Source organism: Pectinophora gossypiella, unplaced genomic scaffold, assembly GCF_024362695.1.
Source record: "Pectinophora gossypiella unplaced genomic scaffold, ilPecGoss1.1 Pgos_37, whole genome shotgun sequence".
Lineage (NCBI taxonomy): Eukaryota > Metazoa > Arthropoda > Insecta > Lepidoptera > Gelechiidae > Pectinophora > Pectinophora gossypiella.
The window spans coordinates 444,853-464,735 of record NW_026063247.1 but is presented as its reverse complement, the minus strand read 5'-3'; the positions used below and the strand labels follow the sequence as shown (position 1 = coordinate 464,735).

Sequence of the window (19,883 nt, the reverse complement as noted above, 5' to 3'; positions counted from 1 at the left end):
TTTTCATTGTTTCTGTCCGAATTTAACACAAAAAAGAATTCATACGATGAAAAAAAATACATAAATGTATAGCTGGCAGTTTGGCCATTACAGTAATAAGCGAAAATTCTAAATTCAAAATTAGAATTTCATTTGTTTATCTTATAAACGAAATGAATCACTGTTTTGAGACAAATGTGTGTTTAGGGTTGGAGTACATTTAGCGTTTAAAAACTAAAAATTGGCGCCTATCCTTAAACTTTTTGTTTTTTATTTCAATAGTGTGACTTTGGGACGTCTGAAAAAAGGTTTTTTTTCTAAAACGTATGGATACTTCGCCCACAGAAGCCGCCCAAGTTGTGGCATTGCTGGATTCTGGCCTTAGTCAGCGTGTTGTGGCTGCAAGACTGCATCTAAGCCTGTCATCTGTTCATAGAGTCTATAAACGTTATCGGGAGACTGGTTTGTTCACGCGCCGTTCAGGATCTGGCAGGAATCGGGTCACTTCTGAGCGAGATGATCGATTTATTGTAACAACTTCTTTAAGAAATCGACGCCTTAACGCTTTTCAACTGCAGCAGCGGCTTCGTGTTGTACGAAGGGTGGCTGTAAGTGACTCTACAATTAGAAGAAGGTTGAAGGATCGTGGACTGGTACCGCATAAGCCAGCAAATGGGCCGAAATTAACTGCAGACCATCGAAGAGCGCGCCTTAACTTTGCACGTGAGCACCTAAATTGGTCATACCTACAGTGGAGCAAAGTTCTCTTTTCTGATGAGTGTAAAATTATGCTGTATGGTAACGACGGAAGGAACAAGGTCTACAGAAGAGACGGAGAACGCTATGCACAATGCTGCATTGAAGAAAAGGTCAGCTATGGTGGCGGTTCTGTAGGTATGACCAATTTAGGTGCTCACGTGCAAAGTTAAGGCGCGCTCTTCGATGGTCTGCAGTTAATTTCGGCCCATTTGCTGGCTTATGCGGTACCAGTCCACGATCCTTCAACCTTCTTCTAATTGTAGAGTCACTTATAGCCACCCTTCGTACAACACGAAGCCGCTGCTGCAGTTGAAAAGCGTTAAGGCGTCGATTTCTTAAAGAAGTTGTTACAATAAATCGATCATCTCGCTCAGAAGTGACCCGATTCCTGCCAGATCCTGAACGGCGCGTGAACAAACCAGTCTCCCGATAACGTTTATAGACTCTATGAACAGATGACAGGCTTAGATGCAGTCTTGCAGCCACAACACGCTGACTAAGGCCAGAATCCAGCAATGCCACAACTTGGGCGGCTTCTGTGGGCGAAGTATCCATACGTTTTAGAAAAAAAAACCTTTTTTCAGACGTCCCAAAGTCACAGTATTGAAATAAAAAACAAAAAGTTTAAGGATAGGCGCCAATTTTTAGTTTTTAAACGCTAAATGTACTCCAACCCTAAACACACATTTGTCTCAAAACAGTGATTCATTTCGTTTATAAGATAAACAAATGAAATTCTAATTTTGAATTTAGAATTTTCGCTTATTACTGTAATGGCCAAACTGCCAGCTATACATTTATGTATTTTTTTTTCATCGTATGAATTCTTTTTTGTGTTAAATTCGGACAGAAACAATGAAAACGGAAGTGTTTCGATTTTTTTGATGAGAAGTGTATATTTTGCTTACTGCTTAGTGAATGATAAAAAAATAAGTGACTAAAATGACAAAGATAAATTTTACTTAATGTAAGTTAAGTTTTGGGTAAAATGCTTTTGAATGATGATTTGTTTAAATATACTCGTAGAAGTATAATTACTGCATAACTTATTGCTTTAAGTTGAGAAAGTAGCACTTAGGAGAAAAATGTATCAATAAACATCATTGGTGTCTTCATCGAAATATTTTAGTATTAATTTATTGTTTATATACGCACTTAAATTTGGTAACAAAATCATTTGTATAGCGTTAGCGTTATAAAGTAAAAAATGAAGATCAATAAATCATACGTTTGCTTACAAAAAACAAACAGTTTTAGCGCTTAAACACTGAAACAGAATTCTTTTCAAATAACTTCGAACAATTACCACTTTAATACACCTAAACTAAACATTGTCCATGTACAGCGAGATCCTGAATACTGATTACAGTTTCCGTACTCCCTCCTTTCCAGTCCTAAGCGACATTCAAACCTTCGCTGACACGATCATTCCACAGGATACGTCCATCCCTTGTATCCCAGATCGCAAGAATCGGCTAGCACGGCATAGCAGCTTGACAGCTAAAACTCACGCAACCATTGTTGATCGACCTACAAAATCCACCGAAAATGCCTACGACGATGGGAACGACACCGACAGTTCTACTCCGGATCATTCCAACCTGCGACATTCATCCATATGACAGCTTACTTGATCTGAGTGGAACTCAGCTAAAGCAATCGAGTGATACCTGCCTCCATCTTCCAGCCAGCTCTACTTCACTCCCATGCACCGGTCGCACCCGCAGCCAAGTGTTCATCCTGCCAGTTCACTTCACGCCCGTTCTCTCGTCCCCTAAAGATGAGCCTCCACAGCGTTAACGGCTGGGAAGGGCATGCACACATTGCCAATTGATTAACACATATTTTAATTCAGTGATTGTGACTAATAAAATGGTAAACCTAGCTTTGAAATTCAATGTAACCATCATCAAATCGAGTGCAAGCTTGTTAAAGTCAGTTTTATCGTTAAATTATACGAAAAGAAGAAAAAACAAGATAGAATGAATATAAATAATAATAAATAATTCGCAATATACGATAATTTCAGCACATGATTTAACCGATCTAAAAAAACCCAATAAGCTTAATAACAGAGATGAACTGTTCAGTCTTTTCAAGAAGTGCCACCCTAATAAAGTTACGTTAAACTTAAAAGTTCTGATATGATAACGTTATTCGAGAAAGGTTGGTCATTTACAATTCGGTGCCTGGGTAGTAGTACTTTTATGTCACGTCTTTCGCGAACGCGACCTAAAGCTACATACAGTTGACCGTGACTAAACATGTCAGATCTAAGATCGACCCCAACGCGACTAATCGTTTGACCCTGGCTCTTGTGAATGGTCATTGCATAACACACCTGCAATGGGAATTGACGGCGACACATCTCGTAAGGGCTGTTATGTTCTATAGGCGCTTTAAAAAGAATTCGAGGGATCAAATAATCTCCTAGTTCACCTTGTTTCCGAACTTTAATAATATATGGAGATGTTTCAACGACTATTACTTTGGTGCCATTTACTAAGCCGTCCGCGAAACTAAGATTACGCGTGATTACACAAACACATTCTAATTTTAATTGTAAGTCGAAATCTGGAACACCTTGTGGTCGAAGTGTATGTAAAAATTCAGGACTAAAATATACTTGATCAGCGTTGTCGCTTAAAACTTTGTCTATGGCATAAAAATGTAATACTTCTCCTGGTAGTTTGTCTAAAATAACGGCATTAATTTCTCTAACTGCATCGTTACGGGTGCATAGAATCGCTCTGAAGGAGCATACGCCTGGCTCAGTAAGGGTAACTTCTGGAAATACAAAATCAATTAAATCTTCTAATTCAGTAACATAATCAATGGATTCAAGTTGGACTAATTGCAAATCATTATTATTTGTTTCTAACCTATGAGTAGGTAATGAATTTGAACCCAGTTTTAAAAGAAATTCTGCATACTGTGCGTCATCCTTACATCTCTGTGAAGTTACCAAACTAAATTTTTTCAACTGTTTCCAAATAGGAGAAGTTTTTAGTGACGCGTTTAATATATCAAAATTCGTTCGTGCTTCTGGGACTACAGGAGGAATTTGACGAAAATCTCCTGCAAAAATAATTATTTTAGAACCAAAAATTTTGTCTGACCTCATCAAATCCTGCAATGATCTATTTAATAAATTTATAAGGTATTTATGAGCCATCGGCGCTTCATCATACACAATGAGATTAGAATTGTAAATCAATTCAGCTCTTTGAGTACCATTTGAGATGTTCCAGTATCCGCTATCATCTAATAGATGTAAAGGAAATCTAAACAAGGAATGAGCCGTCATTCCGTTTGTGTAATTTTGAGCAGCAATTGCAGACGATGCACAGGTTAAAACTATACCTTTAAGGTTACCGCGGATATATGCAGTTATGACCTTCAATAAAAGCGTTTTTCCGGTGCCGGCGGGGCCATCGATAAAAATCGCACAGTTGTTGGATTCTCGGTAAACACTATCAACGCAAAGCTTTTCCACGTAATCGAATACGGCACGTTGATCGGGAGATAACTGTGGCAACCACTCTTCTACGTATGATTTCAAACTATCTAAATCATATTCAGTGCGTTCCCTATCCAACTCCGTTGACCTGTAAACTACTTCCGGCAAACCTTGTTCTATTAACGAAGTTCCGTGTCTGCGTAGCATTCTATCTATTTGAATGAGGCACATGTTAAACGCGTTTTCTTCGTCATCTGGCACCCTGTAAAGGAAATCTTCGGCCAATTGACGTTTATACGTGTTCCACAGTGACGCCACTGAGGCACCATTAACAGCCAGCGTTACAAAAAAGCTACGAAGTCGTGGTCCGGTTAAAAAAGTGGAAGCTTCTTCCATAGCCCGTTCATATTCGACTGCGTCGTCCGCAAGTCCTACGAATTTGGCAGCTTCTTGAAAAGTTGTGCAATTTGGACCTCCAATTTGAAGTAAATCCGCGAAACTACGACAAGGGTAAACACTTAAAAGAAGTCTTAAAAAGAACTGTTCACCTCTGTTCGGCGCGACCCAAAATAGACGCGCGACGAGCTCACCCCGCATTCTCCGCGTAAGAAATTTGCCGTTTTGCATTTGCACCGCCTGAACTGTCTTTAAACATGGATCTTTCGCATGAATGTTATAATTTTCAAAAAAGTCTAAGTAGGATACCCGATCAAACTCCTCAGTTAAAGGCCTACTGAAATAGTCTAAAAGATCTGAACCTGCATTATTAACTGCCTCGTTCGCGTGGCCAGGCTTAAAAAATACCGAATTTTGATCGGGCAAATGTACTGTTAACATTTTTACCGTAGGGTTCCTAGCTACAATATCAAATTCGAGAACACGCCACGCTGCTTCGCTAGAACTAATATATCGCTTAGTGACATATTGTTCGATTTCATCCTCACGATGTTCTTCATCAACAACGGCAATACGGGCTTCATCAGGTCCTTTTGTCATATATTTAAATAAATACTTAATTATAGCACGCTGTGTGGACACTTCTAAATTTATGTGAGCATCATATTTTAGGAGAAGAGCAGGATTATAAGGAACGACCCACAAATCATTAACTATTACGTCTCTGCCGCGATATTTAATAATCGCCTGATTTTTACTATTGCGACGTAAATGTATAAAACCTCTATCGTCACTGAAGGTGACTGGTGTTTCTTTTTTTGGAAAATATTTTAAACAGTTTTTTTTCTCACTATTCCAACACGGCAAATTAGTTCGGTAAGGAGGGCCGCATGGACCGTGTATCATGTGATCCATGACAACTTTGTATAATAAAGTTTGTGCTGGATCGGGTATGGTAGCTCGAACAAACTTATCAATATCCAGACTTTCTACAGGTCCACCACCTTCTACTCTAAAAGCAATATGCGCATGTGGTAGTCCTCTTTTTTGGAACTCTATAACATGCATTATATAAACAATTTTTCCGAACCATTTACCCGATTTTAAATCTTTTAATAACTCTCCGAGTTTTAAGTTGAAAACTCGAGCACAAGTAAGGGGGTCTTTTGATCGACCTGATAATGTTGAATTTTTTATTTCAGGCCAGTTGGGGTTACATGTTAAAGTTAAAAAATATGATGGTGGACCTAACCTGTTTACCATTGCTATAGCATCCAGGTATTTCTTTTTCATGTATCGTGGACCCCCTGTGAATGAGCTAGGTAAATAAATTTTACCAGGTTCTACTCCACCTTCTCCTAAAATAAACTCGTCATTAATTAATTCTTGGAGTGGAGCTACTCTTAGCCTGTTTTGTTGTTTTGTTTGGCTATTTTTCAAAAACCGCAAGCGTTCTTCTAAAATTCTACAAAACATATCGACTAACCACTCTTCAGATAAACGACCAAATATGCTAAATCGCGATTCGGATAAAAGTAAACAACGGACATATTTAACCTGATTAAGCTTATTGCCCTTATTATCTCTCATATCTGGATGCCAACCAGTATTTCCGTGAGGATATAAGAGAGGATACTGGAAAGTCTCGTATAAGGAATCCATTATATCTATTGTTCGAGGCCTACCGTCTGCTATCTTTTTGACTACAATACAGCGTGGAGAAAATTCTTCGCGGTCTGTACTAATAATTGCGGCAATTTCTTGACCAATAGGTTGATCTCCGAGGATGTTACCGTGAGTCGCACGAGTAGTTTTTTCGAACTTCAAGAAAGCTTCTGATGATACCTCTAAACTTAACCTTCTAAAACAGTTTATATATGGATTAACTGTGTGCATGAACCCTGTAATCATTCGAACTACCGTTTTATCTAAACTTAATTCGCTAGCTAAACTCTCTCTCTCGCTACTGTCATTTATGTAAAAATTAATATTATTAGGACTTTCATTATAAGACAAATCAAAGATACGGTGGTAAATACGTCCTTGAATTTTTAGAAAAGATATACCTTCTGGATGATGGTAACCGTGGGAAACACCTAATGCCGAAAATGCAAAAATATTATTGTAAGCGCGTGGTCTATTTAAAAAAGCTGAATTTGAATAAAATTCTTCATTTAATGGGAGAAAATTTTGAACATTATAATCTCCTGAATGACAACACCATTGTCGACGAGATTTCTCTTCTTCGAACAATGGAGCATTACAATTTGGACATCTATATGTCTTATCAGACAGAAGCGACGTATTTTTTAAATTATATAATCTAATAATATTAAGATCGTGTCCCTGTTTTTCACCTATTAAATTTTTTGAATATCTCAGCGGCGTTTCTATGTTACGACTATTCTCTGTGTATTTTCGTGCTGCTTTTTTGATAATTTCGGGGTGGAGCTCGTTATAACGTTGAACGGCCTCGCGATGAACGTCTGGGTTGCGTTCGTTATAACGGTGAACGGCTTCGCGTTGAACGTCTGGGTTGTTCTCATTATAACGTTGAACGGCCGCGCGATGAACGTGTGGGTTGTTCTCGTTATAACGTTGAACGGCCGCGCGATGAACGTCTGGGTTGTTCTCGTTATAACGTTGAACGGCCGCACGATGAACATCTGGGTTACGTTCGTTATACCGTTGAACTGCCTCGCGATTAACAGCCGGGTTTTTTTTCGTATATTTGCTTACAGCTTCGCGATGCGCGTTTTCTTTACTTGGTTTTCGTCCGCGTTTCTGTTTTTTGGGTCGGCCACCTTTATTTTTAACGCCTTGGTTTTCGTCTTGATTACTAATTCTTTCTAATAGGACAACTGGTTTTAAAATTGTCAGTTTTATATCACTTGTAGTGTCATATACATCTACCGGATTTGAATCAACTTCCAATTTACTAATATCAAAATTTTGCACAGAGGTTTTAAGCGGGGCCAGGGTTGACTGATAGTTCATCAAAATCGAATCTAAAGTTTGATTCTCATTCAGTAATGGTGATGATATTAAATCTACTAAAATGGACTGTGACGCTTCGGAACTAACCTGCGTTTCGTTTTGCCATATAAGGTCGTCATTTAATACTCTTAATCGGGTTAATGAGTATTCGGATCCGTCGTAAATTTCATTCGCGAGTAAAAGTTTAGCTAGCGCTTCGGTTGTATTACATTTAAATAAACGTGCTACGTAAGGACCATCCTCTGGCTTGCCCTTTCCTATATTAATGTTTTTGCTGTTAACTGCATGGCTGTTAAAGAAATAATATTCACCATTAAACCGCCAAAAACTAAAAGTATAACCCTGACCCGTAAACAATATGCTATCCGTACTGTCGTTGTGATTTGAATTGTTTGCATTATAAGCAAATTCTGAATCAACAGTATAGTCATTTGTATTAAAAAATACTCTGTTGTCCAGTATATTCTTTAACGTTAATAAACCTACGTCTTTATTCGCGGGAGTTGTAGGATACGTATTAGAAATGATCCAGTTGTCCTCCATACTAACTATATGTACGAAGTTATCCCCGACGCGAAGCTCATTGGGTAATTCATCTGGCATAAAATAACTGACACCCCTCTGAAGTAGATATTTTAACTGCATGTAAAGTGTATCCCCCATTCTTAAAATTTCATCAATTTCGGCAGTAGTGAAAGATGCGCGATTATGGAACACTGAATAAATTGAAGCGCATGCTGAGATAACTGTACATTGCGAATTGTTACCTTTATAAATATCGGAGCCTTGGTGTGTTAGACCTAAGAAATCAGTAAATGTTGGAAATTAATATATTTGATAGGTAAGGTAATACACCCTATTCCCGACACCCCTACTGACTATTAGAAAAATAATAACGGCTGCTGCGGGCTGCCAATTACAATACCTAATTTAATTACTTAAGTAGGTAATAGTACTAACGAAAGATGCTTTTATAATAATCAGTTAATATTTATTTATTTATCAATCAAATCTCAAAAAAGTAATTTTGAATAATGAAGGTTCACTATATAAATAAATAGGTTTTATACGTAAATTAAAAATGACTGTACTAATTAATTGCATTCACATTATTTTATCATTAAGCACTTGGCCTAGATTCAATTTTATTGCAAATTATTAGCATCTTTTGATGAACAATCACCATGAAAATAAATATTTATAGGCGCCGCGCATACGAGCCAGCACGGGCAATTACTATGAGATTAAATATTCGAATCAGACGAAAGAACATGAGCGTCCAATTTCAAAATTCGCGCATCCACGAGTCAAGTCTAAATTATATTCGAAGGGTTGAGGTAAACCTAGCTCTGACGCTGGTGGGGAGCGGAGAGTTGCCGTTCTATACGTATTATTCCTTATTCTATGACTTGGAGATAAATTAATAACTAATTAATACCCTACATACTTAAATTAAAATGTCAATTAAGTATCATTCTCTAACAGAATCATAGATATAATTACAGGGAATGTAATAATTATTATGCTTATGAAAATTAAGCAACATTAAAAATAAATAACCACGCTTATAAAATTTCAGTCGGATCAATAATTTTGATTCTAAAACGGTTCATGAGTGCAAAAAAATAGCCATAGGTAGGCTATTACATTTTAACTATGACGAAACGGAAAATTTATTACACCCTGTTAGATAATAAGATTTGTTTAAATCCGTACTTCACACATACACACACACCCATACACACATACTTACACATAAGTAGCTTGAACAATTTAAATTTATTATAATAATTTCCATAATTTTTATTTTCTTTTTTCACCTCATTGTTAAATTATATAAAAATATATAGATAATAACTGTATTACAACTCCGCACAACTCAAGAATATATAATACTGTACAAATGGAAGATAGCTGGTACTTATAGCACAGGTTGTACCTATTGTAAGTACAGTACTTTAAAATTGTTAATCTTCTAGCATTATCATATAACTGTACCTATTAGTTTTAGAGTTGTTTGGAACAATAAATACATTTTATTATTAATAAATCTATGTATTTTTTAATTGTTGTAATTCGTTTAAGCACTTTCACACAATGGCGTCAGCTCGTGCCGCCCAAAGCCGCCGCCGAACATTATTCCACTCGTGACAGTCATATAGAGCACACTGTGTGGTTGAACAGGTCGATGAATAAAGTCGTCAACTTTGCCATTGTAGTTGTGGCTAAAGTGAAAAATATAAAAAGGTATAAAAAGATTTCTCTTGGCAACGGAGAAGTCAATTGCTGGTTGGCAGAGCCACTATCAAATAAGGCTTTTAGTTTATACTATCTGGTTGACCAATCCCTTGTCTAAGGGATAGGTACACGAAAGCACCTATGAGGCTGGCATGATCACACAGGGTGTTCAAAGCCTCGTTAAAAATAAGAATAAAAAAAAAAAAGGTTTTGTGTGCGTCCACTTAGAGCCCACATTACAATATAGAAAATTACATAACTATATGGTATGTAAAATAAAAACTTATGGAATACCGAAACTATGAGCTTAAGACTATCAAATATCATCTAAGCAAAATTCTCGAAAAAATACATACCTAAGTATTTATTAAGATTACGCCTATTACCCGTTGGGGTAGGTAGAAACCACGGAATTCCACTTACTACGATCCATCCACTGCTTCTTTTCGTCAATTATAATCACTACATTTTCTTTCACACCATGACATTACCTTATCACACTATTTCTTATTCTATCATTCAAAGTCATCCCATCCCACTCATACTCCTCAACATTCTTATTAGTAACCTTTTAACAGTTTTAATAAAAGATTATGAAATAAATGTCATGATTTTAAGATAAATATTTAATTCAGGTAATAAACTGATTTAGTAAAGTTTCATTCATATTCGAATTGACTCGCGCACCGAGATGTTACCGTACAGGTATGCAAACGTTGAACTCAATTGATGTAACGCAACGTAAACCTTCCTTATAAAATATTTAAAGACATTTCGATTTATTACACTACACTTGACTTCATTTCCTTAAATAAAGGATTATAGTATGTTCTCTGCCTATCCCGAAGGAAAATAAGCGAGATATTATGTGTGTATGCTGCACTCTATTGACGGAATACTTCGAAGATTCAATATAATATAACAGTAAAATGTTTTTTATAATCGACTTCATTAATAATTGCATAAAAAAGGCAACAAAAACTTTTTTTGTTATCTTGATCTTGTAACATCTTATAGTGTGGGATTATTTCAGACTAATATAGATGAAGTATATTTGTCAAAGATTTAAAAAAAACCGGGCAAGAGTTAGATTAATAAAGAAAATTCTAATGGCGAAATCCAAGTACTGTTTTTTATTAATTTTCCTTTACCTTCTGTGTATTATTAAAGATAAGTGTCATTCGTTTACTTCTTTATGTCTTTTTTATGTCCGTCCACTTGCTACCGATCATTAACAAATTGGATCAAATTAATAACCTTCTTTCTTGAAGTCGGTTAAAAACGGAATTACATTTCCAACCCCTACTACATGGTCATCAAGATATATAACCATATATTAAAAAATATAGTCAAACCTACACTGACAGTAATATAAAAAAAGTTCCTTGTAGGCAAATGTTATTATAGCATTCAAGACTTTGCAAATAAACTAAATACTTAAATGCATCAATATCTCTATCTCTATATACTTAATGACTGTTTGATATAATTTTGTTATTTAGTTTTACACATGTATTAATATAAATAGCTGTTTTATATAATTTAATAATTTTATTATAATTTTGATACCTAATTACTTATTTTTATAATACTTAGATAGTTAATATCTAATAATATTATCATAATAAGGCGCCTCGTGTCTTATTATGTTCCACCTTAATTATGTTTGTTTCATGCATTTTGGAAATCAGAGTTGATTGCTACTTACATCTCAGTGTATTTGTATCATGAAATGATATAAATTTGTCCATGGTTGTATTTAACAGTCTGTAGTAACTTGTCATTTTGGATAAAATTCTCTACTTCTTCTACTCATAGGACCAGACATATTTAGTTAACATTTTCACGATTTTGGAGTTTAACTTTTCACGCATAATATTAAGAGAGTGACTGTTATAGCATAGAACAAGGAATAATACTACTTATAATTTCACGGTCATCTAATGAGTCATGTCACTGTTATGCTACAACATGGGTGCTATCAAACCACAATCACACTTGGATTATCTGTGTTGTGACTGCTGTGACTATTATTTGATTGACGAAAAACGTGATTATTAAACGCATAACGATAACAGGACAGTAATAATAAAATCGTTTTTCTTTGAATCGTAAGTCATGCACGATTTCCAAAGGATTGATATAATATGTAATAGGGCTTTTACGTTAGCATTAAATACTGCGAAGCGATACTCTCCGCTGTGGCTAGAAATTATAGGTATGCGTGTACCTTTACTATCACATAATATAATATTATCACACCCACAAATGTCACATAGAGCGACGACTTTCCAATCGATGTTCCCCAAACACACGATAGATGACGTTGTTCACTTTATTCAAAAATGTAATGTAATGGCAGAAGCATATATAAGACTAATTGTTGAATGATATTGCTCTTTATTTTGAAAAGGATAATAATGGGTGGAAGATGTAAGTGTGCCTTGGGGTAATAAAAAGGGTCATCATTTATACCCGATTGGAAAGTCCCTCCTTATCTATACTTATAATAAATCTGTAGAGAGGTCAATTCTGTACATTAAATATTTTTTCAAAATAACTATCAGGGGGTGATAAGTGATCGATACTGATGCCAAAAATGCAATCAGTAAAATTTTTGTCTGTCTGTCTGTCTGTCTGTCTGTCTGTCTGTCTGTATGTTCCTTATAGAAACAAAAACTACTGGACGGATTTTAATGAAACTTGGTACAATTATTCTTCACACTCCTGGACAGGTCATAGTATACTTTTCATCACGCTACAATCAATAGGAGCAGAGTAGTGAAGGGAAATCCTTTTGTATGAAAAATCTAAACCACTCAAGTTAGACGTTTGAAATTTGGCATGCAGGTACCTTAGATACCGTAGAGGTGCACTAAGAAAGGAATTCCCGAAATTCCTACGGGAATGGGAATTAGCGGGAAAATCCTTTTGTATGAAAAATCTAAACCACTCAAGTAAGACTTTTGAAATTTGGCATGCAGGTACCTTAGATAACGTAGAGGTGCACTAAGAAAGGAATTCCCGAAATTCCCACGGGAACGGGAATTAGCGGAAAAATATTTTTGTATGAAAAATCTAAACCATTCAAGTTAGATGTTTGAAATTTGTCATGCAGGTACCTTAGATACCGTAGAGGTGTACTAAGAAAGGAATTCCCGAAATTCCCACGGGAACGGGAATTAGCGGGAAAATCCTTTTGTATGAAAAATCTAAACCACTCAAGTTAGACGTTTGAAATTTGGCATGCAGGTACCATAGGTACCGTAGAGGTGCACTAAGAAAGGAATTCCCAAAATTCTCACGGGAACGGGAATTAGCGGGAAATACCTTTTGTATGAAAAATCTAAACCACTCAAGTTAGACATTTGAAATTTAGCATGCAGATACCTTAGGTACCGTGGAGGTGCACTAAGAAAGGAATTCCCGAAATTCTCACGAGAACGGGAATTAGCGGGAAAATCCTTTTGTATGAAAAATCTAAACCATTCAAGTTAGACGTTTGAAATTTGTCATGCAGGTACCTTAGGTACCGTGGAGGTGCACTAAGAAAGGAATTCCCGAAATTCCCACGGGAACGGGAATTAACGGGAAAATCCTTTTGTATGAAAAATCTAAACCATTCAAGTAAGATGTTTAAAATTTGGCACGCAGGTACCTTAGACACCGTAGAGGTGTACTAAGAAAGGAATTCCCGATTCCCACGGGAACGGGAATTAGCGGGAAAATCCTTTTGTATGAAAAATCTAAACCACTCAAGTTAGACGTTTGAAATTTGGCATGCAGGTACTTTAGTAAACTTAAAGATTAGTTGCAACAGGATATTACAAAATTCCCACGGGAACGGTAGTTAACGGGAAAAAACATTTGTATGAAAAAATCAAATCTAAATAAAAGGAGAAACTGACTGACTCAGTGACTGACATATCAACGCATAGCCTGAACGGCTAAATGTAGGCATTTGAAATTTGGAAGGGACATAGCTTAGGTACCGTAGAGGTGCACTAAGAAAGGAATTCCCGGAATTCCCACGGGAACGGAAATTAGCGGGAAAATCCTTTTGTATGAAAAATCTAAACCGCTTAAGTTAGACGCTTGAAATTTGGCATGCAGGTACTTTAGTTAACTTAAACCTTAGTTGCAACAGGATATTGCAAAATTCCCACGGAAACGGGAGTTAGCGGGAAAAAAACATTTGTATGAAAAAATCGAAACCGCGTAAGATAGATGTTTTCAATTCAATTCAATTAAATTATTTATTGCATTCCATGTAGTACAATGGGGTGTTACATAGGCATAGGAACTAAAACATGGACCCTGTAGGGCACAGCAACGTTGAAGGGAAGAGAGGAAGTGTGTATTAAAATTAAAACTCAATGAACAATCAATTAAAAAAAAATCAATTCAATCAATTGATTCAATCTAGCATGCATGCATACCTTAGTAAATATAAAGTTTATTTTTGGCTGTATTTTGAAAAATGGGAGTTATTGGGAAAAAAAATGTATGAAAAAATCTAAACTGCATAAGTTAGATGCTTGAAATTTGATATGCACTCCCACACACACGAAGATCTCTCTCTTATATAACACGCCACGCGGACGAAGTCGCGGGCAAAAGCTAGTATTAAATAAATAGTCTTTATAACATTTATCCAACCCTGCCCTACCTATGTCATACATTTTAAAACAATTTATAGGTAATTGCGAATGTAAATTTTACATAACAAATACATTATGTATACTATTATGTAAATACTTTTTACCTTCAAAAATCTTAGGCATATTACCTATAATAATATAGGTACAAATGGAGAAAGCGCGACTTAAACGAATGCCACTAAATTTATCAAAGGTTAACTTACTTCATATAGGTACCTACTACTATAGTAACCTACCTACTTACTTACATAAATGTTCTAAAAAAATATTAATAGTAATTAACAATAGCCCACTCAAATTGCACAGCATAAGTATGCGATTGATTAACGTTGATACCTACCTAGTGCATTATTAATATTAAGATATTTTCACGGCAGACGTCAAGCGGCTATAACATGAATTATACGCTAATTTAGATAGGTACCTATTATAATGATCAGTCGATCATTTCGTGAAGTGAATTTAACATAAAAAAATGCGAAAGTGCATAATTAAGCTGGCTAGAAACTAAATACTTACCGGCACCGATGCAGGTTGTAGCAGTCTCGCAGACGTCCTGCCGCTCGTCGTCGACGCGACGGCGAAGCACTGTAGAGCACGGTGGAATCTCAACGCTTGAACGCTTCATCTGTAAACAAACCACTTCTGTACTATTTGTGTTTATCTAATAGACAATAAAATAAGAATTAGAGCTTTTAAGTAGGTAGGTACTTACCGTTTTACTGTTCTCACTTAAGTACATTAGTTATTTGAAAAAGAGAAAATCAGTAGAGAAAGATATAGATTACTTTCATATATATATTTTAAGGCTAACTTTCTTAAAATCTTAAAGAGTAGTTTCTTATATAATACATATTTTATCTAAATGTTGATCAATAATTGTTAAATTATTAATAACACAAAATCAACTTACCTTTGGAAATCTTGGAATACAAGTGAAAAAAATAACGATTGTCACCTTTTTCGCGCCAACTGACGCCAACAATTTTCTTTTAATTTTTGGCCTGGTTACAAACAGAGAAATATGCACTCATATATATTTTTTTAAATGTCATCTTAATGTTAAAGATAAATGGATTGAAAATACTTGACATTTTAGGGGGTATTTGTTAATATTTCACTTAATTGTCTGACAAGGATGAGTCTTTCCAACGGTCCAAAAAAAATTCCAAGAGTTTACTTTTTTTAAATAAAGGCAGTCCATGAGGCTAAAAAAAGAAATTCACTGGCAAAGCAGATTCAAACAGCCAACATCGAAAAAATATTGAGGTACTTATTTACTTTGCTTGGAATTATAGATGTCGATGGAATGAATAAATAAGCAATATATTGCTTATTATTATATTTAACCCTAAACATTACACAGTGACATAGTCATAATTATTTTTTTGTTTCGGACTTTTTGGCGGAAACGTGAGCGATATGGTTGCTTTCTTCACTGAATAATCTAAATAATTAATATGAAGTGGTGTTTTGTGGTTAATGATCGTATTAAGTTAGAAGTAAAACATTGGCGATAGTGTAATTGTATTAGAAAAAAATATTACTCTATTTATGTTATTTTTTTCTGTTTTCGCTTCGTGCCAAAAAACCACTCATAAAAAGTTTATACGGATTTTTGAGTTAATTCGTTTGAGGTTCGGAGTAAGAGTCTGCCTGCTCCGAGGATGAAGGCTTAGATGTCATCTCATCATTTGTAGTCATCACCTTTCATCATTTCATTAATCATCAACCATCACGAAAAAAAGGTACATGAGACATGGTTGTGTGGGCATAGTTTCCTTTGCCTAACCCTTCGGTGAAAACAAAAAAAAAATTGGCCTTGAGTGTTACTGACTGAATCTTTGGTAGGTACCTAGCTTCGGCCTTAATTCTGAAATCAAACTAAGAATTGGCTTCGGCCTTAATTTTGTAAAAATACGCCAGACTTGATTTAGGCCTTCTATGAATTTTATAACTAAAAATATATAAATAAATATAACACATGACTTGGCTGTATGGGCTATGATCCCTTTGCCTGTCCTACGGACAAAATAACCAAAAAAAAAAATGGTAGGTACCTACTACTTTCTTGTGTTTCTTTGTTACAAATTGTCTGTCTGCAAGAACTGGAACTTACAAGTTTATCGACTCAAGCCCTGCTTTCCCGTTTTTGCGTCGCAATTCTACCGTAGAAACTTCCAGAAATGTCAAATGTGTTTTGGATAGAGCTGAAAAAAGTTTGTGGATGATGTTAATGTTCGTTGATAAATTGCAATGTAAGTATCTTCTTAAAAATATAATGCTTTAAATAAACGTTACTTCACGTTGCGCGAGCGTAGCACTTTCAATGAAGAAGAGTGAACTGCATCGCAAGAAATTGTGTTTTGCTTATTAATACAGTCCTTTTTTATTTCATTTCAGACATGGTTGTTTGACTCCATTGCCACATTCTGTTGAAACCAAACCTACAAATGAATACAATGCATGAATGTGGAGCTTAGCTCTGAACTGGTGTCTTTAATAGAAAAAAATGGCGTGGACATGATACGGTACCTGTATTTTTTTTCTGATTAATTTCTTATCAATAAGGTACAATACAATACACAATATACTGTATTGCATAAAGTATCTAAGGAACATACAATCAAATGACACTGTTATTATAAAGTTATTTATTTATAGGTGACTTTGTCATAATTAACTCATACTAAGCAACAACAACAATAACAACTGCTGAAGAATGTTCCAGTCTGAGAGTTAGACACAATTGTATCTGTATAAGTTGTGAAATATCTTTGGGAAGGCACTCAGAAAGACAAAATTACAGGCCACAGACTTATGGTAAGAATTGAAGAGTGATATTATATGTATAGAAAAGAAATGTCTCCGAGACAGGTAATAAAGTTATTTTGTGTGAGAGCTGTTTAACAGTTTTAAGGAAATAATTGTTATAAGGAAATATTTATGATTGAAACATTGTTCTAATTTCAATTTAATGTTATCCCTACACATTAAATAAAATATTGTGCATTTCTTTATTGTAAGTGTACGGGATGCCTAATTTGTATTTCTTGGTTCCATATGGACGTCAAAACTACAATTATGTTTTAAGAAAATTCATATTTGCTTTCAGATGTCTGATGGATGCTGGTGCATGCCTTGTTTGCAGGATGAGCTTACCTCAAAAGCATTAATATCTAGTGAATGTTAAAACTGTATTAAGTGTGACGTTGCATTATATATAGTTAGTAGCTATTTATGTTCATAGAATTGTTAAACTATGAGCTTAAATCATTTTATATTATATCATTAAATTGATAAAAAGTTAACTATGTGTATTTTAATTAAGTTTATATACCTACTTACTAATTGGTAATATGTAACCATGTCAATATATTTAGTCTGGTTTTGGGAAACAACTACTTACATCAATAAGTAGTAACTGAGGCCAATAGCTTAACATGCCATCCGGAGCACGGATTGTCTTACTTTCAGATAATCGGGTGATCAGCCAGGCTTGTTCTGGCCAAACTGTATCTTTGTTTTTGGGTATAAATGATTAGCCTTGTTATTACATCCAGGCACAACAAATCTTCCACCCATTATTATTCAGAGAATATCAAGCACTTTATTAATATGTATGCCTCTACCATTACTTTATATTTTTGAATAATTATTTACCTGAGCAAAGAGAAAGTTAAATCTGGACAGCACCATCCATATTTTTTTTAGGAATGTACCTAGTCTGGAAAGTCAAGAGTAACGTGTGTTATTATAATTAGGAAAAAAAATATTTTACTATGGGCATGGGATCGAAATTTGATATTGCTTTTCGTTGAACAAACTACATAGATATTGGCAGGCATGCTGTAAAATGTCTTGATAGGGCCTCTGTTTTATACCTAGTTAATTTGATTTGATTTTGAAGCCAAGTGGCTAGGTTAGCTTCGCCGCCATTTTGAAACTACACATTATTTTTCATTTAACAGTTTTGCTAAGGCCCCGATTTCTGCAGACACCTCCTAATTTTACTTTAAGTTATACCTGTCATTTTCTTATCCGCCGAAAAGGAAAGGGACGGATGATTGATAGCTCTTAATTTTAGGAAGAATGAGTAAATGAATGAATAACCCGGGCGAATTAAAAAGGTATCTCGCTGGTATGCATACCGTTTGACGTGTGCTGTCAACATAATTCTGTCGAGTTATGGCCAATGTAAGATTTTTAGACGGTTGTTTTAGATTTGTGCTTAAAATTGACGTGTGTTCCATAAATTTTATGCTTGTCGATTACCTACCCTTCCCTTTGCTTTTCGGCGGATAAGAAAATGGCAGATATAACTTTAAATAAAATAAGTATTACATAGATGGTATTTACAGGAATTAGCAACCACCTACCTAACTTTGTTCAACGGCCATCTTGTTTTTCCGCCATTATGGTTTTTTTTCACCGGCGATAGAATTTGAGCAAGATTTAAATACGTTATGCAAAAAAAGATGTTGCAGGTGCGATATGTTTGCCAGGCTGAAGGTTGTCCCCCTGATGCGGAGCAGTTTTAGAAAGTTGAGAAGAATTTCATACTCAATAAGACATTCCGATCCAACCCCCTATACATTATTTTTACCTCCCAGGGCTCCTTTTGGAAAAAACAAAACTTCCACCATTTTGTTTTTTTTTCTCACCTGGGATAGAATTTGACCAAGACTTAAATAGATCTCGTGAAAACAAACAATTCCAGGTGCGATAGTTTCGCCAGGCTGTAGGGTGTCTCTCTGATGCGGAGCAGCTTTCGAAGATCGAAAAGTATTTCCATACTCAACATGATGTTTCGATCACATTCCTCATACATCATTTTTACCTCCGAGGCATTTTCGGGAAAAACGATAATTTTGTATGGCGGCCATCTTGTTTTTCCGCCATTTTGATTTTTTTTCACCGACAATAGAATTTGACCAAGATTTGAATAGGTTTCGTAAAAACAAAAAAGTTCCAGATGCGATAGTTTCGCCAGGCCGTAGGATGCCGCCCTGATGCGGAGCAGTTTTCAAAGATCGAGACGTATTTCCATACTCAACATGATGTTTCGATCACATTCCTCATACATCATATTTACCCCCGAGGCATTTTCGGGAAAAACGAAAATTTTGTATGGCGGCCATCTTGTTTTTCCGCCATTTTGTTTTTTTTTCAGCGGGGATTGAATTTGACCAAGATTTAAATATGTTTTGCGAAAGAAAAATTGCTCCAGGTTTTATAGTTTTGCCAGGCCGTAGGGTGTCTCCCTGATGCGGAGCAGATTTGAAGAAAGAGAAGTGTCTCCATACTCAACAAGACGTTCCGATTACATACTTATACATAATTTTTACCACCGAGACATTTTCTGAAAAAACAAAATTTTGTATGGCGGCCAT

At 35.6% G+C, this 19,883-nt stretch overlaps 1 long non-coding RNA gene across 1 annotated transcript; it reads left to right on the top strand.

The window, feature by feature from the left end:
- The first annotated feature begins 16,543 nt into the window (after positions 1-16,543).
- Positions 16,544-17,801, top strand: LOC126381146 (uncharacterized). The gene is made up of 4 exons (XR_007568691.1): positions 16,544-16,748; positions 16,894-17,021; positions 17,155-17,313; positions 17,606-17,801. It is a non-coding gene; the product is annotated as an uncharacterized LOC126381146 (long non-coding RNA).
- The last annotated feature ends 2,082 nt before the right edge of the window (positions 17,802-19,883 follow it).